Below are 23,558 nucleotides of genomic sequence, written 5' to 3' on the forward strand. Positions count from 1 at the left end.
GAACGGGAGGGCTTGAGAAGCAGGATTGCTTTCAGAAAAGAAAGCGATTCGCAAGTGCAGCGAAGAGAGATTCATATTCTTGCAATGAGAACACGAAGTCTCAGCGTGCGCTGCGTCAGTTGCATTGACGGGACTGCACGTAGATATTGGAATATATTTGAATACATTGCATGATATTTGATATCCGTTTGAATTTGATTTTTCTCAAAAGTGACATTCCTAATATGTACACATTCAAGCCCTAGTGTGAATGCACCATTACACTCTATTTGTGGCTGCACTTCTTTGCCCCCATATACATATATATGAAAGTTCATTTTCTGCCAGCAGGAGGTGCTTTAAGAGCAAAAGAGAGAGAGGTTTCTCCGGTTTGGAAAAACTATTTGTGGCGGGCCAACACAATATCAAAACCGACTGCCACAAATAGTTTTTCCAAAAGGCTTTGACTTCATTGAATATACATGAGTTCTGCTCGTTTCAAAATCAAAAACCAGTGCGAGTGCTTTTAGATCACTGTATCTAAATATATGTGTGGGAATATATATATATATATATATATATATATATATATATATATATATATATATATATATATATATATATATATATATATTCTTTATATAATTGGGTGAAACCAGAAGTGTGGTTGAAAGCTAGCGTAACATACTGTTGAGCGGGCTAACCAAGTGGTGCTGACAGCCCTGGCTTCACATTCCATGTGTGATAGATTCTAGCTTTACTCTCCTGAGCTGGCGAAAGAATCCTGGGGCATAACAGAAGCATGTTTTTGGCAAAAGGCATTACACTCAGATGGCGCTCAGAGTCTGCTACTTTAAAGAGACTTTATAGCTGTATTATCTACACTGATTTGACTCTAAAGTTCAGGAGTAAGTTTTGTATTCTTGTAATGGGTGGCAGCAAACCATAGGCTGATTTGTCAAATGTTTCCTATATAAAACAAAATATAATCTTACTATGTGTGATCAACCTGTTAAACCAGTTTTTGATGATATCAAATATCTAGAAAATTGGTCTTGTAAGAATTGTTTATAGGTAGGTATTAAATCTGTAGAGCTGTTATGTAAGACCTGACAAAGAAACACTGGCCAGCCATGTAAAATCACTAACCTGCGTCCATTATGATAAAACCACTGCTTCTCTTTACTCCCACATTTTAAAAGTACTTGATGCTTTTCTTCCATTAATGCCAAATACATTGGCTCACATACACACCCCCTTTTGCACTTATACTTAATTCTATTATAATAAATTTGTTGTGAGTTTAGTTCTTCTTTTCTCTAGAGAGAAATTGCTTTTTAGAAATAAGCAATTGGCAAGAGTCCTAAAACGTATGTTAAAAATTCACCTATATCAAATCTCCATAAACATATTTTGCTTTACAGCTTATATTCCACTGATTCAAATGTGACATATCACAGAATCCACTGATCAGTAGCGCACTGTAAATGCATTTTATGTGAAAGATCAATGGCACATTCTGGATCCACACCGTATATGTACTGCATATGTGTAAACCAGGTGTCAAACTCCAGAATTTCACGTACATTGACAAATGGCATTGAGAAAAAAACACTCTCAAAATGATTTGCCATGTGTGGGCATAGTTTAAGATGGATTGACAAGCACTCAAGATGTTCAAATCCAGAAGTCATTGGCAGTTTTTAACATGCCTGTCCGTGTGCATTCATCTAAATTGAATTGTAAGAGGCATCACCCACGCGGCTCTGTTGACAGAACCGAACCACTGCAGAGGGATGAATCACTCATTCTTTGATTGTTTCATGACCAGCTGCACTCTTGGTATAAGGTACGGTGGTGGAGGGGGGTTGGTTAGACTCCACATGGTGAGCATCAACACTAACAAATACATCTAGTGCATCTCTGCTTCTCTCTCTGCCTCTCTATATGAAATGGGAGGTATTGCTGTGTGAGTGGGCAAAGTCGTGACAGTCGTCTCTGCCGTGAGGAAGAGAACTGAAACACTCGTAGGAGTGCAGCTACCCACACACATTAATATAAACCTGCATGCGTCCACGACTGTACAACCTGCAAACCTCAACAGTCACCCACATCTCCATAACAGGAGATTGGCATGCAGTGGTTCATTCTGTAACACCGCATGCGTGTGTGTTGTAGGTATGCTTGCTTGTAGGCCAAATAACAGTACAAAAGTTATGCAATTCACTCTTTATAGTAATGGAAATAGATCCAGCACAAGTGTTAGCATATTATTAATTTATACCCTTTAGACTTTATGTAACAAACTTTATGTAACAGTGTGGCATCTTGGTTGGTCTTGCACCTTTAGTTTCACTTGTCTGAAAACAGATTTGTGACGTAACTACCGGGAGTGTAGGCAGGACACACAATGTTCTGCAATTTCATGAATATTCTTTGTATTTATGATGGTCTCATGTACTTTCTATCTCACCTGCAGTGCCAACCTTTTAATTGTTCTTAGGAAAATACTTTTAGACTATTAAGGGCCAGTTTTACTAAATAGGGCAAATAAGAGCGAGAGCACAATTCCAAAACCATACAATGGGAGGGGAAATATCTATGGGTGATTTACTAACAATGTGCAAATTAAAGAACACAGATGCAACATCTTATTTACATATTAACCAACGCAGTGTACCAAGCACAGCACAAATTAGCATAGTCACAAATAAAGAAGCCACAGTTAGGCCTGTCCCGAAATCAATTAAAGCTGTGGTAGGTAACTTTTGGCGCTTTAGCGGTTAATAAACAGAACTGCTTGCGTCTTGCAGAAGAACATCGTAGCCGGAACTACTTCTCTCTGTTTATGTCTATGAAGAATCACAAAGGTACTGGGTTACTCCGCCGCGGTACCCCCGAAGCAATCTAAAATAGTCCGAATATAAACACTTATTATAGGTGCATCCTAGTGATTCAGGACAAGCTAAAAACACTGTTTGGAAAATGGATTCATGGTGTACTCGCTTATTATATAAATTTTTCTACATTTTGAACACAAACAAAGTTACGGACCGCATTTCTGATTGGTTGTTTTCTTACCGGGAGCGGTCCGTAACTGCAAATGGCAATAGGACCACTGGGAGGAGCCAGAGGAGCTTGATTTTTTTCTCATATTCTACTGTCAGGACATAATGACAGGTTTAACAAATTTGTCAAAAAATATATTTGTACAAATGTTACCTACTGCAGCTTTAATCGCATGATAAAAAAAAATGAGCTAGATAATTTTTTTTCGGCCGCAATAATTTCTTTTTCGATTTTCATTAAAAAAATGTAACATGTCATGATGTGGGGTTAGTCTGGAGGGCAGCCTGTGGACAGCCCATGGCAGAAAACACCCTCTCCGATGGCACAGATGTCCTGGGAATAAAGAGATAACATCTCGCTAGAGTGGCCCTTTCATTTGCTTGTGGATGTTTGTGTTGCAAGTGATATTGCATTGTGCTTGCACTACAGGTTTATTTTAATACTGCGTAGCATATTTTGCAAGTAACTTCGTTTCCCTTTTTGTCAAAATGGGCCTAATTTTCGCTCGCTTCATTTGGCTTGCTCGGCTAAATGTGTCTGTATGCGTATGTCAACGTGCCCAGACACACACACACACACACACACATACATATATAATTATTATTATTACCTTGCAGCAAAAAAAGACCTTCAACTGATAGTATTAGGGGCCATTCGCCTAAAACGCATGGAAAACGCGCTAGGCGTGTTGTTTTCTCCTTCTTTCCAAAGCGCTTAGGCAGTTGCGCTCCTGAGGTGTCTGTTGTTGCTAAGCATTCATCAGATGCGATATTTATTACAACAAGGAAATTTCAGTAATGGATGTCCCCCACGAGAAACCCTTGCTGTAACTCTGCTACAAGATTTATTTATGAAGAAAAGTAGAAAAACTATATTTGAACGACTTGGAAATAACTTTAGGTTTTCCATGTTGTTTGTGGTAATAAGAAATAGTTTTTTTTATAAATGAAATTACAAATGAAACAGATATAGTTGAGCTTTTATGTCTTGCTGGATTCTTATGATGGAGAGTGTCTAGGCCTGTCACGATAATGGCATAAAAACGCAGGTACACATTTTCAAAGATCAATAAACTTTTATTTTATTTTATGGCAGTTTCACAGCAAGAAATACCAACATGTTGACTTTGTGTGGCTTAAAATTAATTAATTTTGTATGTTATATTATGTGTATATGCCAGTTAGGGATGCTCATATTGAAAGTTTAAAGGGATGGATCACTTTAAAAATTACATTTTTATATGTTTTAGCTTACCTCAAGGGCATCAAAGATGTAGTTGTCTTTGTTTCCACAGTAGTTCCCATTTTGATATTTTTGGTCAAACCGTTGTTGTCTGTGACTCATATAATGGAGGTCTATGGTCACCACCTCAAAGAGCATGTACAGAGAAGTCCAAATTAAACAATTCCCCATCGTAAGTACACATTGATGACCTAAGACACGAAACGAGTGGTTTGTGTAAGAAAACGAACATTATTTCTATAGTTTTTACCTCTTGTACACAGCCACGTCCAACTGAGGGCGAGCGTGCTTCCTGTTGTGTGATGTGTGCGCAGGCTCTGGCTTAGTCTGCGCAAGCACGGAAAGCACCGGAAGTGATCTCTCGCACTAGTATGTAATGTGCGCGCCACTGAGTGGCATCTGTACTTCCTGGTCAGAGAATACCTGTCCATCAAAAACTATCCAATCAGAGTAGATCACTGTTAAGCCTGCCCCCCACGAGAAGTTTGTGTCAAAACATCAAATGAAAAACTCGAAATCATAAGCGAAATCTGTGGCAATGCATTCAGAATCCACGATTAGTGAAAAAGAATCTTTGAAAAACTAACAAAGAATGAAGCAAATTTTTAAGAGTTTTTTCACTTTCATTGTGTTTTTCTTCTTTTATAATGGCATATTTTTGATAGTTTCCGAAAAAGTTACTTTCAGTTTTATAAAGTTTCGTTCATTTTTATTGAAGCAAATGTAATTCCATAAACTTTCAAATGACATATGATACATTACTATCTGAGCTGTATGTTTCTGACAAAATATTTACAACGTTTTGTAAAATACATTAATACTTATAACTCCGCATTACTTTAAATCAAAGTGGCTACATTCATTGTAACGCTCAGACTCTTAGGTTTTTCAGTAATATAAATTTTTTTGTAGATCAAGGCAGAGGTTTGAAAAATGATTAGTAATATTGACGCAGAGGGGTGGGGTCCCCCCCCCCCACGGTTAGGTTTGTGTATCGATTGGGATTTATTCGATACCTATGCCATTTCGATTCTTTTAAAATGGTACCGGTGCCTGAATTGATACTTCTATACAAATAAATTAATAAAAAAATCCTAAAAAGATTAACATCAAAGAACATTAACAAGATTTAAAATAAATCCATAGCATTCACACAGTCCTTGGATGCTCTCATTTCCCAAGCTTCCCTTACTCTAAGGCTAATAAATGTATTCACAATCTGGGTCATTATTTAATTCAAAACCACACATAATGTTTCTAATGTTTTCTACTGTTTCTTTGGACAGTAGTGTATGTATAAAGTATGTATAATTAGATTAAGTATATTTAAATAAGTGTAATTAAAGTATGTGTTCATATGCTTTAAGGGCTAGATTAACGCTGTAGGAAACAGCTGCGGTGTAATGAGCGGGGAATGGAGCGAAAACTTTACAATAGATGAGAAACTGATTGCTCCCCCGTGACATTTTGTAAACCGTATTTATGACAAAGAACTGCACAGATACACATATTCCAACAATCTATCGATAAACACATACCTTGTGTCCTCTGTTTCTGTTTGAGTCCGCTCACTCTGCTTTGCCGCGGTCTGCTGATTGAAGAGTGCGCTGAAAGACGGGGAGGAGACAGGTCTGCTGCCGTTTTCATATGAAATTTAAGAGGACTGACTCTTAGACAATTGCAAATTTGTGTACCAGCATTTATGGATCTAAAAGCCCTACTAAAAAAGCCTAGCGACGCCACTGCTTTTTGTGTACATTTCGAAGGAACCTGGACAAATATTTCAGTCGATCGCTCAGGTAATTAAGAGGCACCAGAATGAGGCACCAAAATCTGCATTCTGATTCGGTTCGGTGCATAACGGTTCCATAGGTACGGTACCCAACCCTACCTATGGTACACTTCGGTTTAGAGGGACTGCTCAGCACTCGTTGATCTAAATAATTATGTTCATTAGAAAGCTGAAATTCTAAGCTTAAAACTATATCTATTTTGTGTTTTTTCCATTCAGGGATTGCTTAGTAATTTGATTTTGAATTTTTTGGTGAGGGTGGTGTTCCATCATCAGGTTTAAAGGGTTAATGTTAATAAATTATTCCACTATTAATAAGGTAAATTTGTGACTTAAGAAATTACATATGCAGATTAAAATTAGTGAAAATCTACATAAACTTATCAGCCTGTTATAAAGATCCACATGCAGTTAAGACATATTTGTGAAGACATATTTTGTTAATGGTATTTATAGTTGCATAATAAAAGACAGATAACTTGTGAGTGAATGTAGGCTGTAGTTCTCGTTGATGAAGGGCCACTCAAGAGGTAAAGCCCTGGGGCCCTTTCAGTCTTAGGCCCAATCCCAATTCTATTTTATACCCCTTCCCCTTGTCCCTTAAAACAGTGTGTCAAGGGGTAGGGGAGAAAATATTGCCCTAAGGATTGGGACACCACTACCATGACGTCACACGCCATCATTCGTCATCTAGCACACACATATACTGGTGTGCTGGTGTGCATTAGAGCCTTTAATAATCATTCGGTATTAATGAGCAGCACACACACATATTGGAAATCGCGCAGCTCACACATCCAGGAGAAAATAAACTTGTCAATGCTGCCCGACGACTTAAATACAGTTTAAATACTGAATCTTTACATTATATTTTCCAGCGACGAGAGGATACAATCGCTGTTTTTAAATAAACTCAATCTAAAAAGAGAAACGCACAGATGCAAAAACACGCAACTTCAATCTCTCTCTCTCTCTCTCTCTCTCTCTCTCTCTCTCTCTCTCTCTCTCTCTCTCTCTCTCTCTCTCTCTCTCTCTCTCTCATAGTCAATATTTGAGAAAATGTTTTATCGATTTCTAATTATTCGGGGATTTGTCTACGCCAGTTATTGCCCTGATCAGACATATGCTGTGGCACTATCATGCAGTCTGTAATAACGTTAGCAAATATTAGCGATTTTTTGTAAACATTTCTTTGAGTAAAATGACCGTTAATATGAACTCACAATTGAATGTAACATAAAACCAATGATTACTTTGCGTTAAAATCTTTATTTATTAGGGGTGTCAACAATAATCAATTCGGCAATGCATCGCGATGTGGGGCATGAACGATTCAGCATCGATGCGGCAAAGTGCCATTATCGATTATGTCACTGTTTATTTTCTGGCGGACAATAAAGTTGTGAAGTTTAAATACTTCCGGTTCTGGGAAATTAACAACAACAACAAGCAAGATGGCTGAGGCGGAGGGAGATGACCGTCATAGACGGACTATTACAACAACAACAACACAAAAAGTCGACACATCCCAGCCAAGAACTGACGAGTCGCTAGTGTCAACATTGCCACACAACTCCGAGAGAGCAAAGAGGATCACATGATCGGTGGCATGTTTTATAGCGAAGGATCTACGCCCCTATTCTGTGTATTGCCTCATCACTGATGAAAAATTTGCCTTGTGTGCAGTAGAATTGTGATGCATCGTAGAATCGAATTGAATCGAATCGAATCGTTACCTGGTGAATCGTAATCGAATCGAATCGTGAGGGCAGTGCCAATGCACACCCCTATTATTTATGCCAAAAAAGCTTACATTTATGTGTCTTTTTTTTTTGTTTGCTGTAGCAGCCATGTTGCCGAGATAATACATACCCCTTCGTTTCAAGTGTGGTCCCGAAAAATCTTCGTTTGAAGGGCTATCTGGCCCTTCCTCTCCAACCAAAAGAGAATCGAGACACCCCTACCCCTTCACGTGAACGCGCGAAATGGAGGGGTAGGGGAAAGGGGAAGAATTGGTATTGGGCCTTAATGTGGCCCTGGCAGAGGAGGTATGTTTTCATCCATTTCTTGAATGATGTAATGGTCTCAGCAGATCGAGTGGAGGTTGGCAGCATATTCTAAGTTGCAGTTGCCGGAGTCTTTGTACTGCAGTTCATACATTTGTATCACAAATGCATTTTTTTAAGCTATGGCACAATCTGTTTTTCATCTATAGTGTCTGTTTTACTGTTTTTGTCCCTGTCCTGTTCTGTATACATGTTTGAGAGTAATGGAAGACACTGACCTAATAGCTTTCGAATTTCTCTTTGGAATATCTGAAATCCTATTCACACCTGCAGTGACAAATAAATAAAATAATTTTCATTAAGAGCTTGTTACTTCCTGCGGTGCGAGCAGTGACCTCTGGTCGATTAGTGAAAGTCGTGACATTTGCCAAGTATGGTAACCCATACTCGGAATTGGTGCTCTGCATTTAACCCATCCAAGTGCACACACACAGCAGTCAGAAGTGAACACACTGAGAACGCACACCCGGAGCAGTGGGGGGGGAATAGTGGGTGGGTGTGCATAGGGATGGGTATTGTTAAGGTTTTAACGGTATTACTACTCTTACCGATACTGCTTAACGGTCCGGTACTTTAACGGTATTCTTATCGGTACTTTGTGTTGTGTGTGTGTGTGTGTGTGTGTGTGTATGTGTGTGTGTGTGTTTTTTAAGAACGAGTTGAGAACAGAATTAACATTTCTTATTTTTTTTATGTAGGCCTAAAATTAATAAAACAATTATTTGTAGTGCAAGAAACAGCCTTGTTTGAACAAACAGCTATTATACAAAAAAACAAATGAACGTAAAACAAATGAAATAAACTATATTTTTCTGTTAAAGAAGATACAGTGGTACAAAACAACACAGGTGGGGCATGTAGGTAGGCTGCAAAAGGACTCTTTAGCCATTCTTTTGAAGAAAGATAAATAAAGATTTTTCTTTATTTGGAATTTTAAAAACAAGTAGAAAATTTTGATTTCGTTCTCTCATTTCTCCCAAAAGAAATCAACAGAATTTCTACGTAAGGTTAGCAAACCAGGAAAATTTTAAATGACGTGAACCACGTTGACTCTTGATTTTAGCATACTTACCTGACGTAGATGGGGCAACAACCAGAGACGAGCTAGCTAGGCAGTCGAAAACTTTGTATTTCTCTGTCTGCACATAATGCACTTTTGAAAGGTGCTTTGACAGATTGCTTGCGTTTCCACCCTTAGAAGCAAAAATTGTGTTGCACTTATGACAACGAGCTCTAGTTAGGTTGACCAGACGTCCAGAAAAATTCGGGACAGTCCCGAAATCTAAACTGTTGTCCCGAATCTGGCCCTAATTGTCCCGAAAATTATACTTAAAATATTGAGTAGTTATTGTCTGATAAACAACTGTCTGCGGAGGTCGAGTCGTCCTGCATCCAGCCCCCGCCGGCTGCTCATTGGCTGCATCTATTTACTAAGTTAAAAAAAAAATACCGTAGGCGGCTAGGCACGAATTTAGATATTAATTTATCTAATTAATCTATATGCACAAAGAAAATAAGACCTTTTTGTCCCCTTTTTGTTTTAAAGCTTGATGAAGAGAGCGCAAGTTGCTGCAGCTGCGAGGAGGACAGTGATGCATGCGTACAGGAATGATTGACAGTTCGCCGCACTGTGTACAAAAAATGTATTTAAGCTCATTAGCGTTAGCATTACAGAACGGTCTGATTTACGCACTGTTACAACAGTCATTGTTTTTTTCTTTTTTTTTTTCTTTTTACATTGACATTTGAGTTCATGATTTTAATGTTGTTGTTTTTTGTGGCACACTAAAGACTAATGACAGACTGTTGATCTTTGAATAATCTCATCTGGTCACCCTAACGCTAGTGAAGTATAACCACACTTTGGAACATTTTGCTCTCTCAGCCATCGTCACTCTTTATTATTAAGAGTTTTCGTTCTGTTATTCGTTTGTGTGCGCCGCGCTTGTTCTTGTTGTGTGTTTGTGACTGACAGACAGCCCCCGCGGCGCGCATGAGAGATCATGTCGCAGATCTCACAGACAAACTTATAAATATTAAGTATCGCAAATTAGAAATGTTTGGTAAGATAAAATGTGCACGATAACATTATTAAGGAAAAATACATAGTACATAAATTTTTTCCCTCCAGTACCGAAAGCAAAACCGGTACCGTCAGATCTTACTGATGCTACGGTCTTTCATAATTTAGCCCCGGGGCCAGTTTAATACCGGGTTTCGGTACCCATCCCTAGGTGTGCACAGTGGGTGTGTGCACATCTAGCAACCTTTTGGGAGAAACAACCAATATGAGAGAAGGCAAGGTTATATTTCTGTATTATATAACATTTACAGCATTAGCTTTGTGTCATTTAGCTGGTCTGTTGGCATGTCTATTTCTTTTCTACAAGTGAAATATCATGGCAAACCACTTTAAAGAGCTCTGCAAATAGTGGTTGTGTTCTGTTTTGCATGGGCTGTTTGGTAACTAAGAGGGACTTATACAATGGCCTGTTTCCATTCATGTTCATCACACTAGAGGCCAAGGTTTTATGGACAAGCTTGCTATTAATAGACATTGTTATGGGTCACACAAAATTAATACTCAGTGCTCTGATAGTGGTCATAACGTGACCATGTGGTCTGAAGTAAATGGGATTCACTAATTGTTCTGCATTTAGCATTAATATTCGGTTTTCCTTTTTAGTGATATATTTTCAAGGTTAGTTCAGTTAGTGTAAAGAGCGTTTGTGTGGAAATTCCATTCAGTGCATAGAATACAAGGAAACTGCTCCAGTGGAAAACTAGATTATGTGTGGTAAACCTGTGACTGAATGAGAATGGTGTGGGGTGAATACCAGTAATATCAAAGAGTTTGCAGCTGTCACCTGGTACATGTGAATGCTCTCAGGTTGGAGAATGGGTCCTTTTGGGGGGTGTATAAATAAATCCAACCTTCTACATTGCAAGTATATGCGACTAAATCTTCACTCTGGGTGACTAAATGATGTCTTTCTCAGATTTTAGAACAGATACATTTTTAATTGCTGAACACTCCCAATAACTCCCATAGCATATATAGCTATGATCAGCTGTTCCTTCATCTTGGCTGAGCTTTCAATGTTGTTACGGGAAAGGATGAAGCTGAATGGTTAGCTCTTGTCACATGACCTGCGGTGCGCTTGCAGCATTCTGAAAAGTTGAGAAGTTTTTAACTCGATGCGGTGCGGACACGCCTGGAAAAATGAGCGAGTCGCACCGCGTGCGCATCGTGACTGTGTCGCTTCAATTATGAGTGCACATACCGCGCGCCTACATTGGAAATAACAAACTTAAGTGCGCAAAAGACGCGATATGTGAACGGCCCCTAAGATCGGTGGTCTTCTCTAGTAATTCAAATATGATGTGGAGAATCACAGAAAGTGACCTAATTCAAGAACATTGTTGCGGCATCTCTCAAGCAACGAATAAACACCGCTAACTTGGAGAACGCAGTGAAAAATCCTCTTCTAGCGTCTTCCCTAGACCCTCGGCACAAACATCTCAGGTTTCTCGATGAAAACATGAGAGAAGTAAGAAAAAAAACATTTTTGAACATTATCAGAACATTTTCCTTGATGCGAGTGGTGCAGATGTAGCCGCCGTCACCAACGATGAAGAGGATGCAATGCCCACTCATTGGAAAAGGCTGAACCAGTTCTTCATTGATGTTTACAGAGAGTCCAGCCAAGACGAGTGGGAACCGTTTTTGCTGGAGCCGTGTGTTCCACCAGATGAGGATCCCATTCAGTGGTGAAACGAAAACACGAAGCGCTTCACAAAACTTATTCGCTTAGCACACCGTTATTTGTGAGTCCCGACAACGTCTGTGCCATATTGTTAACAGACTGGAGCCGACTTTCCCCCAATCATATTTACATGCCCGTATTTCTTAACAAGAACATGTAAAACAATAGAAAAAAAGCAAAAAAGATTTGCTGACTGTTTAAAATTTTCAAAGTTAAGTGTAGGCTGCGTTCTACAAAAGCCTAATTGCTGCAGGCTGCTTTACGTTTTTTGTTTGTTCACTTTTTTTTGTTGCTTTTAATCTATACTTTTGTTTGTTTGCACGCATTGTTAAAGGTTTTCAGCTACAAAACACGATGTGTAATGTTCAAGCTTATTGTGTGTAAGCTTGTTCAAAATGACATAAACAATACATTTTGCTGAAAAATAACGTCGGTCTCATTAAACTTAATTTAAATAAACGAATATAGACATTGAAAACCAATGTCTGTATGAAAGATTGTTACTGTTCTGTGATAAAAGACTTACGATGCTGGAAAAAAAAAATATATATTTCTTTTTTACATGATATGAATTCAAAACAATGAACAAATGTTGTGTTTGTGGACTAAATAGACGCGGATCAGTAGCGGACTGCAAACGCATTCTGTGTGAAAGCACAATGAGTCCGTGCTGTGGACTGCATATGCACTGCAGGCAGATTATGCATATATAATATCCATTTTATGTATTTAAATGGATTTTAATAATAATCTAGAGCGATTGTTGAATGCACAATCAGACTGCCTAAGACTAGGACTTTTGCACAGTAACGTATGTATAAAATACGTATAATTAGATTATGTATATTTAAATAAGTGCAATTAAAGTAAGTGTTCATATGCGGCTAGATTATCGCCGGATGAAACAGCTGTGTTGTAATGAGCGGTGAATGGAGCGAAAACTTTACAGTAGATGGGAAACCGATTGCTCCCTCGTGACCTTTTGTAAACTGAATTTATGACAAAGAACGGCACAGATAAACATATTCTAAAAATCTAATGATAAACACACACCTTGTTTTCCTCTGTTTCTGCTTGAGTACGCTCACTCAGCTCCGGAGTTAAATTAATTTATATATTATAAATTAATTTATATTATAATCTACTATATTAGTTGGGAAGGACTAAATTGAGGTAACAGGCACAAAGGCAAAAAGGGTCTTTATTTCTATTTTTATTTACACTTGTTTTGCATTGATCACAAATATTAGCCACAGTATTTGAAAATAAGATGTCAGATGTCAAATAAAAATCTAGTAAAAAATTAATTCTGACACAAAATAAAGCATGAGAACTCGCATGTCCATGTCCTCACATTTCTACAAAAAGCTTTCACACACAGGCACAAACCAAACCAGACTGAACATCCAGACAAACAGCCATTAATTCATGTGCACTAATAGCTTTTGTTTCTTCTGTTAATAGAGATATTATTAATGATTTTTTTTTTTTCAAGCTGCAGTCTTTGCATCCGAGCAACAGGCATTTCTTTTCAAAATTACTTGCCACTAAACTACAATGTTGTCTCTAAACTTCTTTCTCTTTTCACTCAACTTTCTTTATCCATTGTTTGTGGCATACATGATAACTTTATTTTTTCCCTTGTATGGTCTTGAACAAACATGCACGTTTCTCACAAGCATCCTCTCCCCTTTAGTTTACCCATTAGCCCTTTGGGGCATGCTTCCCCCCTCTCTCTGTGCCGAAGTTCTCCCCCCGTGGTGCTCTTATTTCATGGCCTTGCCCTTTTCTGTTGTCCTCCTTTTTTGCCTCATTTAAGAGGCTTGGTTGCCTCTATTCAACTAGCCACCAGATGGTATTCAAATTAGACCCCTTGCATGAAAGCTTGAAAACATGAAAGTTTTTTTTCCATGCTCTTGGGCTGGAGAGTGGGCGGGTTCACCCTGAAATAGTGACCCCTGTGCTTCTCTTTCCACGATCTGTAAAGGAATCCAGAGTTGAGGACTCACTCCCTGGGTGCTGGGCCAGTGCAGCCCAAATAACTTTGTGTTTTCTAGAAGACACGAACCAAATGTGCTGCCTGGTTTTCAAAGAAGTTATGTTGAAAGTGTAACCACACTACTGCGGACAACCTAATATGTTAATGTTTAATTGGGTTTTTCATTCCTGAATGATTACAGTGAAAAATGTGCTGGAGTTTATGACAAGCACATTATTTTAACACTCTGCATATCTAAAAAGCAATATTTTGATTTCTAAATCCTGCAAATCTTCCCCTAAATCAAGTTTGGGAGAGCTCCAGCACACTTTAACAATGTTAAAATACTATCTGCTATCCCTGTTTAATGCATTGTACATGAGCAATTTGTAGGTTAATTTAAGAACTGGCTCTCCGCATTGCAATTTGTTTAAAGGGATAATTCACCCAAAAAGGAAAATTCTGTCATTTATTACTCACCTTCATGTTGTTCCAATCCCGTAGGACCTTCTTTCATCTTTGGAGCACTATTTAAGATATTTTTGATTAAATCTGAGGGCTCTCTTACCCTCCTATAGACAGCGAGGGAGTTACCAAATGATTGACAAAGTAGTCCATATTAGTTGTTATAATGTCATGAACGCACGTTCGCAAGTGTTTGTCCAAGCAATGGAAGTTGTTGGAAAACCCTATTTAAAATGTGTTATTTTGTGTAATAACTGAACAAATGACACATTAAAACGACATATACAAAGTTTATGATTATGATTTCTGTCGTTCAAAAGTGTTTTAAGCAGGGTTTTATTTATACTGTTGCTTTATTTGTGATTTCCACTGTTATTTGGTTATTATTCAGAGCTCATCTTTTATTTGTTGTTTTTAGTTGTCAGCATTAATGACAAAAAAAGTGTTAAATACTGAAATGGGTGTTTGAAAAAGATGCCCTGCACTTTTGATGATAGTTTTATCAATTATTTGTTGCAGCTTTAGTTGTAGTTCTTTTGATTTATAGCTGGATTGCAACCATTAAAGGTTCAGTTTAAGGAATTTAATGGTAAATCAAGTGTCAATGCATCACATGATTTTCGTTCTCTGGGAATTTGGTAACGCAGTCGAACTGTAATGTTGACTGTAATCATGAAGCTGATGTCTGTTTATGTTGTGCCTTCCTCTGTGGTTCTGAGTACCAAAGAATGTTAATAATCTGGGTCCAGAGTCTCATGGGAACCATTGACTCCACAGCAGAACGCCTCTGTTCCTGCCACTGTTGAGGGAAGTGTGTCTGAAACTGCTGGAAGCTCTACCACAACACTGCTTTTCATACCTCCTCAACGCTTCTTCGTGCAGCACATCACACTGCTACAATCTGATGATTGTTGTGGATTCACATTACGCATACTGTTGCGCACTTCATGTGGTTTCTTTTCACTGTTGAACGCAGCTTCCTGTCTACACTCAAGCTTTTCTTCCAAAACACTCATTTTGGCTGCGGATTAGACTGTGGTTTTGTGAGGGTCTCTTTCACCGCAGTTCTGACAGATGACCTATTGAAATCAGTAAAGAACTGTCTGCCGGTTGCCAGGGCAACACTAGCTCGCTTCTGCTTTTTATGCGCTCACGTGACTGGCCGTTGACGTCATTGTGGGTGGGATGCTGCCAGAGTTCGGTTCACTCTTGACTGCAAAGAGCTTCGTGGAATCTTGAGGACTTGTTGAATAATCTTAGTCCTGGTGGTCTCTTCTAGCTGCCAGCATCATTCTTATCATCAGGTGTAAATAGCCAGGTTATGGACTGTTGAAGGCAGTGGATAGCAGGGGGTAAATAGAAATAGAAAAAGAGGTAAGTCATACTCCTTTTCTCATATTTCTTTTGACAAAATGCCCAATGTTTTTTGTGCACAGCTGTTGCATGCTCTCTCACTTCGTCACACGCTAACAGCGCACTGGGGGTCTATGAATGGGAGAAAAGATGTAGTTTAGTATTCCCTTTCTATCATTCACTCCCCTGAACAAAGATTGTCTCCTCCAGTGTTTCCCTGCCCTTTCAGATCCTTGTTGTCTCTTGTTATCGGTTGTTTGTAGGCTGAATGAGTTGGAGTGAGATAGTCCAGTTATCACTGCACCAGCAGCTCTGAATTTGATCATATTGTCATAGCGGAAACGGCTATGTTAGAGAGCCTCATGGGAAAGGATGAGAGATGAGGGAGCTGGCATAATGTAGCCAAATTCTTCCTCTACTATTCCCCAACTTTTCATTTTCGCCTTCCCCCACACTTTCACTCCTCGCTTAACTCATGCAAGTGGGTGAGCGAGTGCATTAAGAATGCTCTCTCTGAGGAGATGCACATGCACCGAATACCAGAATAGCCCCATCCCCCCGTCGCATTGAACGTGGGTGGAGGACGATCTATGGCAGGAAGAAAACATTTATTGCTAATTGCTGGAGTTTTTTTTTTTTTCTTTTTTTTTTTTTTGGAATGCTCAGCGGTTGGCTTTATTCAAAAATAGTTGCGCTATCATTTCAAACCCAAGAAGAGCTCGTGTCAGAGAGCTTTTAAGCAGACTAAAGCAAAATATACTTTACCCTTCAAATGGAAGGTTCATCATATACATACATCACTAGCTGATTTACCGGCAGCTAATTTAATGTATCAACCTACCTGAGAAGCAGACCTATGCAGAGTTTGACTCCTGTTGTGAGACATATGGGTTATTAGATGTTATCAGGTCCATGTAGTGATGTGGCAGTATTTCCTATACGCACTCTTGTGTGCACACAGCCTACTTCTAGTTCAGAAACACATGGCACCAGAGACAAACGAACTCCTGCGTCGGAGGCCTGCTGGCTGTAGGGATGAGAGACACTGCTGACAGCTTGTTCAGCATGGCCCACGTTGTGTGGGAGGAGATTATCCTCGCCGCAACAACTGCTATTGTGTGTTATCAGCCCTGTCTGTTATTACAGCATCTGTGTGTGTGTGTTAGTGTAGGTGGTGCTTGTGTGTTGTGTGTATCTATTAAACGGCTTAAATACAGAGTGCCAAATGAACTTTTTTTCTCTCTCAATATGAAGCCCCTAAGTGCTGTTTTAATAGCATTTTCAAATTCAGTATCATTCTGTTAAGCACTTAATGCCATAATGTATGCATCTCAAACCTACACTACTAGCGTTTACTAAAACAATATTTAATGTTCAAGTTCAAACCGAAGTAAAATAAATGTTCTCATTTAGGGCCCAGTGAAATAAGAGTTCACACACAAAAAAAATTGTCATTAACTCGCCCTAATTTACTCATTGTGAATCAATTTAGTTCTTCTGGTGAACACAAACAAATATATTTTGTAGAATTCTGGTATCCAAACAGATGGAAGCCATCAACTTCCATTGTATGGGGGAAAATGGAATGAAAAAATTGCTACCAGCAACTTTTTGGTTACCAACATTACATCATCTTTTGTTTTTAGCACAAGAACAATTTGAACAGAAATTAACAGAATTAAAATTTTGGGGTGAACTAATGCTCTAAGGTGTATTCACACCAAGACAAGGCATGAAAATCCAGACTGATTTTTATTTTTTTTACATTGATCTGGATTCTTCTTCTGTTTACTTTTACTGCCAAAAATTCTGTTCGAGTATGTTAGACTATAATGTTGTAAATTAATAGTTTTATGTAACCGTAGTGGCTCCAGGCAAAAGTAGTGGCTTTTCATTCAAAGTGACTTCCAGTTAAAGATCTGCATTAACTTAAACCTGAATCTAAAATAACATCTGGTCACCTGACCCAATTGATACTAGGGGTGCACCAATATTCGGATTTGGTATTGCTCCGATACTGGCATTTTCTGTCAGATCGGTTATCGGTCAGATGAGACTGATCCAAATCATATATTGTGCATTAGGGATGTAACAATTAATCACGAGCCGGTTGAAAATAATTTCAAATATGTGACAATTCAAATCGGTTGAGATGCAAAACAAATTGCGATTTAATTAGGGGTAGGAGTTTATATGAATGTATGTTTGAGGGGAACGTAACGTCTTTAGAATAGTTTAGATAGTAGTTTTTTCTTATCATGTTGCCTATATATTGCAGCGTTTCCACCGAAATTACCCAGAACAACTGTACCAAGAACTTTTTTTGCAGGATCTTTCTCCCCCAATCCCAGACCTGTTGCTTTCTGCATTTCATCCACAGTCAAAAGTACTGTGAAGATTAGACAAATAGTCTGGTGACATAGGTCTGCGAGTTTCTAATACAGAGTACGCAAATTTTCGGACTTGTAGTTTGGACTTTCCAAGTTCAACTAAAGAGTGTGATCACCAGCGGATTGATGACACAAATCTGGTAATTCTGAAAACAGCACTACTTGATAAAATCAGTCAGCTGAATTATGATTTCAAACACCACTCCTTTCGTTTTAATGTAAACACATTAATAGCCACAGAAATGTAGTTCATGGAAATGTGTAGGCCTATATAGCCTACATTACCATGAAACAAAATATTATATCAACAGTATTGCCCATTTTTATTTTCATTTTAACATATTAATAGATTAATTGAATAAAGTCCAAATATTAACTGTTAGATTTACCCAAAACAAATTATATTTTGTTTAATCACTAAAGAAATGGTGATTGAAATCACGATGCTGCGTGATCTCAACCAGTCAGCATGTTTAGCTCCCAAGTCCCGCCCCCGAAAGTTACGTACCTTTTGAAAAGTACTACCTCGTGACTTTCTGAGAGGCGGTTGTTTACCTGGAATTTTATTTAGATCCTCGTACCTGCGGTGGTAACTCACGGAGTACCAGCCCAAAGTCCCTAGTTCCTGGGTAAAGTTCCAGTGGTGGATACACGGCTTATAATGCATATTAAAGTTCATAAGTGTAACGCTGCTTTGTTTACAGCGGAAATCAAGGAAATGCTTTAAGCGCCACCTCCTGGCAGGGAGTGAATCTGAATCTAATTCAGCTTGTCTGCGGTTTCAGTTTCATGCAAATGTTTTATGTATAGTTTCACAAATCTGGTCAAACCATTCTGTTTTCGCTTCAAATTTCTACAATCTAATTAAGACTGAAAGCTGTTCATCTTATATGTATCCAACATCTTTGTTCATGGTGGATTGGAACATAATGGAACATTTACATTATATTTAAATTTAGTTATTTAGCAGACACTTTTATCCAAAGTGACCTACAGATGTGGACAATACAAGCAATCAAAACTAACAAAAGAGCAATATTAGTATATTACTGTAGTGTTATTTCAGTTTCACACACGATCCGCTCAGTGTTACTGTGTTTCTAGTCCGGAGAATTTTTGACCAGAGCAATTATGTCATTGTTTTGGAGCACACTATACAAATAACACAAAGGATAACATATTTATACTAAAAGCCAAAAAACATACATTTTGATTTCATGAGGAGTTTAATAATAATAATATTTTCTTTGTAATAACCGGACCTATTGTAAACTCTGCTGAAAAGTTGACCTAAACCTAACCTAATCAGATCCTGATCATCTCAAGCTTAGGTTTGGCGGCAGACCTCTACTTGTAGAACACTAATTATAGGGTTTGAAAAGAAGCCATGTTGCCTGTGACAGGCTCTTTCACAACCGCTCACTGTTAGAGAATGTCTAGTGTTTTAATGATTGGTCATTTATGCTACTCATATGCATTGAGTAATATCGTTGTTATGCAATTCTCATGCAGAAGATATTCACAGAAGATAAGCTTATTTAAACTTACTAAGAAGTTACTGAGAAGTTCTGTAAGAAATTGGTTACAAGCTCATTGTTAGGGGCAAGACCTAAAACCTGGCTCACACTACAGGATTTTTAGCCCGATTTCCCCCCGATTCATCGATTGAATCTTGCTCCTCCCGATCTGCTCGCACACAAATTGGGGCAGCCTCGATTATTATCAAACATGTATATGATAACGTAAGTATTTTCACAGCCAATGCAGAAAACTGCAAAACAGATGATGTACGGCTACATTGGATAGTCGAGATAGAGGAAACTGTTTCTTGACATTTTGCAATGACACAACTGCCTTTATAATGTGTCGAAAACACATCACAACTGTAAGGAGAACGAGAAGCGCTGGAGTGAAATCGCCTCAGTTTTGAATGCACCGGGTGAGTGCACAAAGCTAGCACACACACACACAAATAAAAAAAAAAAAAACTTTTGTGACGATCTGCTGCGTGGGATCGCGTGAGGCGCTCCCTCTGGCATGATAATCTTAATGATGTCTTGCAGTGTGTGACGTGCCACGATGTTCAAATCTTGTAGTGTGTGCATATTTAATATCTGAGGGAAGATAATCTGCAAAGATTCTCCTCATGTGTGTGCTGCAACCAGATTTCAAAATTGGTTATGATTTTAAAACTCCTGTAGTGTGAGCCAGGCTTAAGGCAGCACTGACCTATTGAAAAATCATCTGGAATGTTACCAGTATAGAAGATCCGGACACACGGGATAGCAGAAAAAAAGGAGAGATTTCCTTCTGTACTTTTATACAGTAGTTGTGTGAATTTGTAACCCAAGAAAGTGCATTTAATAGAATGGACATGTTTTACTGGCATTAAAATTTTTTTTTTTTTTTTTTTAACTAGGTATTGCCACAAGTTTGCTTAGAGTATTGTTTTTGCAGGTTGTTCTGGAGTGGGTTTGTGCACTCAGAATTACAATGATCTTTAGGTCACGTACATGTCATTGCTTGTCTTTGGTTGGACATGAACTTTAAGCATGTCTTCAGCTTCCATTTCAATTCCTTTCAGTTGCTGATAGTGAAAACAGACTGTACTCTGTCAAATAGCTTGGATTTGCTCTCAGTTTGAAACAAATAGGAGTCTTTTTTTTGCCCTGTTTGTGTCCGGCTCAATCTCTGCAGGGCACCTCGTGTCAGAAAATATCCTCCACCATGCTGAGAGCTGGACACAGCTGTTCTTGTTTTGTTACACTCTTGACTGTTGCACACAGCTTTTTACTCCCATAGATTTTGTACATTTATTGTAGAGATGCATTAATTTATAGAAATGTGTATAGCTTTAAGCCTATTGCTAGTAGGGGTGGAACGGTTCAACTTTTCATGGGGCGGTATGTGCTATGTTTATGGAAAACTATACTTCAAAAAAAAAAAAGAAAAGAATATTCTATCTAACTACAAGCAACAGCACAAATAAATACAATAGAGTAAAGATTCAAATAAAATAAAGAGTGATTTTTCTTTTCTTTTTTTTTTAAGGGAGGTCGAACATTAACTTTTAGGTACAGAAATTGAATAAAGTAATCAAATGTAAAGCAGTATTGCATATTGGACTTTATAAATTAAAGATTGTTTTTTATTAAAGTTACAAAAGCTTTTCAATCAAGAGCAGTGAGTGATTTCTTTGTTGTTCCTGTTCGATTAATATAAAGACTGTCACTTTAAGAGACTGTCACTTTAAGTAGGCCTGCGTTCAGCTGGCTATGGCTGCTGTAGGATACTTACCAAGACGGCATTTTGACATAATGTTTGTGTGAATTTGTCCATTTGAGCACAATACTTCAGAGAGAGCTTAATATTTGCACGCTTTGAATGAGCGCATGCAAAAATCTTCTCACTGCGCATGCAAGCTGGCGTCCTCTGGCTCTTAAATGTTTCAACTGACAAAGCTTAAATGAGTTTAGTTTAAACATATATCAAAGTGTGCTGTTCAGGTCTCAACTGTGCAGGCGCTATCAACACCCGGTTGATGACAGAAGAAATGACTGCTCATAATCCAGCATACAGCATTCTCATTGAACAATAGTGCATGCTTATACAGGTTTTTTCATTGATGTTATTGTAATGTCTGGGAAGAATGTGCATACATCAACAGAAACCTATTAGCTGAACCCTGTTTGTTTTAAGTGTTATTTATAGCAAACCACATTACAGATGCTTTGTCAGATTTAAGTTGAACCGTGGTCCCAGCTCGTGCCGAACCATGTGGGAAGAACCGAACTGTTCAAATTTTTTTTTTTTTTTTTTTTTCAAGCAAACCGTCGCATCCCTTGTTGCTAGATCTTTTTAGTAGATCTTTTTTTGTGTCTATAATAGAGTGCAAGGTAGAGTGGACTAAACTAGAGAAAACTGAAATGATTACATTATACCTTTGTTAATACCTTTATTTCTGGTATTTCTCACACCAAATGCATTGCCATTGCTAAAAATACAGTTCTCAGAAAACTTGGAAACGGATACTGTTGCATTCCTCCTTAGTTTGCACTATTTATGATGTGTTAGTTGGAAGTGTTAATAGTCATTCTGTTTGTTTCCTTGGCTCTCCTCTGTCTGCGGGAAACTTTTTTCCTGCACTATTGTTTTTGCTGGCACGCCAGCATGAAATGCCTTTTATTATATTAGTTATTCTTAAGGCCGGTTGCTTGGATTTAGTTTCCTTTTCTTAATTGTGGTCTCACAGTCTTATTTTTCTGAGCTTCAAAAAAAACCCACAAATCTGACCTTGATCAATTATATAAATACATATGAAAGGAAATGCGGCCAGGTTCCTAGTTTAGACTGGTTGTGTGTAGTAATGGGTAATGAGGGCAAGGCCTGCACTGATGGACAGCACTGTGAATGGATGATTCTGCTGCAGAACTTCTTGCTGTTTTACCTGTATGTTGTCCTTTTTTGTTTTAACAGACTGTAATAATGATTGATAATTTAGCCTAATGATATTGGCACTACTCTAAACCCTTGATCAATCAAATTTCGTTTAGTATTCAGTCAAGTTATTTCAGTTATTAATTTTCATTATCCACTGTTCATTAAAGAAACAACTCATCCTAGAATGTGAAAACTCTTATGAGACATAGTACTGGACAAAAGTGAACCATGTGAAATGAACAGTGTACAAGCGATTGAAACTGCTGTACTGGGTTCCTCTAGTGTCTGTGCACAGATGGAGGATGAATGTGAGTGCAATGAATGATTTGAAAGGCAAGAAGAGTAAAGGTGATTACATCAGTAAGGTCGTCATCACAACAGATCTTCATTGTTGCTCTGGGTCATGTCACCGAGGCAATTCAGGAGGAAAAACTGAATATAGGAGACACAGCTTTGCACTCATGGCAGAATAGGTCAGAATATGTGAAGCAAGAATATTTTTTCTTTTCAGGAGGGAATTGATTCAAATTGCAAATATTTGTTCATTATCAAAATCATAACATCTGAAAGAATTGTAGCAACCTCACTTTTATATGGTGAAATGTAATTAATCTGACGGATTTTTATTTTAAATAATGAACCAATGGTCTTCCATAGTAACATTTAGTTTTAAATAAAGGTCTGTATGATATAAAAAAAAATTATAAAATAGAGATTAAAAAAGTTTTGTCACCGGTGTCAATGTTACAAAAAACTAATATTAGCCTATATTAAAGCTTCATTACACCCAGGGCCTCGCAAAGGTTTAACACAGCACTGGCTGCTGATTGCGTTTCAACATCTTAAAATCTCTTGTTTTTAAATTGCAACGCTTAAAGAGCAGGACATATGTTTTTGAAAAAATATCCCTTTTGCAGTTTATAGCTATCCTTAAATGAAAACAATCTTGTTAATCAAAAAAGTGCATGATAAATAAAGTTATTGTCTCTCGAAAGAGAGAGTCGGTTCTGAGTCGCC

The 23,558-nt window shown here is 38.1% G+C and overlaps 1 protein-coding gene across 3 annotated transcripts in view; it reads left to right on the forward strand.

Annotated features, from left to right (window-relative positions):
- Window positions 1-23,558, forward strand: part of ncalda (neurocalcin delta a) — a 46,528-nt gene that overhangs the window by 11,817 nt on the left and 11,153 nt on the right. Inside the window, exon 1 of one of the 3 annotated variants that reach the window (XM_026284208.1) lies at window positions 15,054-15,732. The exons of the other annotated variants lie outside the window; for them this stretch is intronic. The gene's annotated coding sequence lies outside the window, so the exon portion shown is untranslated. Of the gene's footprint in view, window positions 1-15,053; window positions 15,733-23,558 lie in introns of those variants that run through there. 3 annotated transcript variants of the gene reach the window in all.

This window comes from Carassius auratus, chromosome 16, assembly GCF_003368295.1.
Source record: "Carassius auratus strain Wakin chromosome 16, ASM336829v1, whole genome shotgun sequence".
NCBI lineage: Eukaryota > Metazoa > Chordata > Actinopteri > Cypriniformes > Cyprinidae > Carassius > Carassius auratus.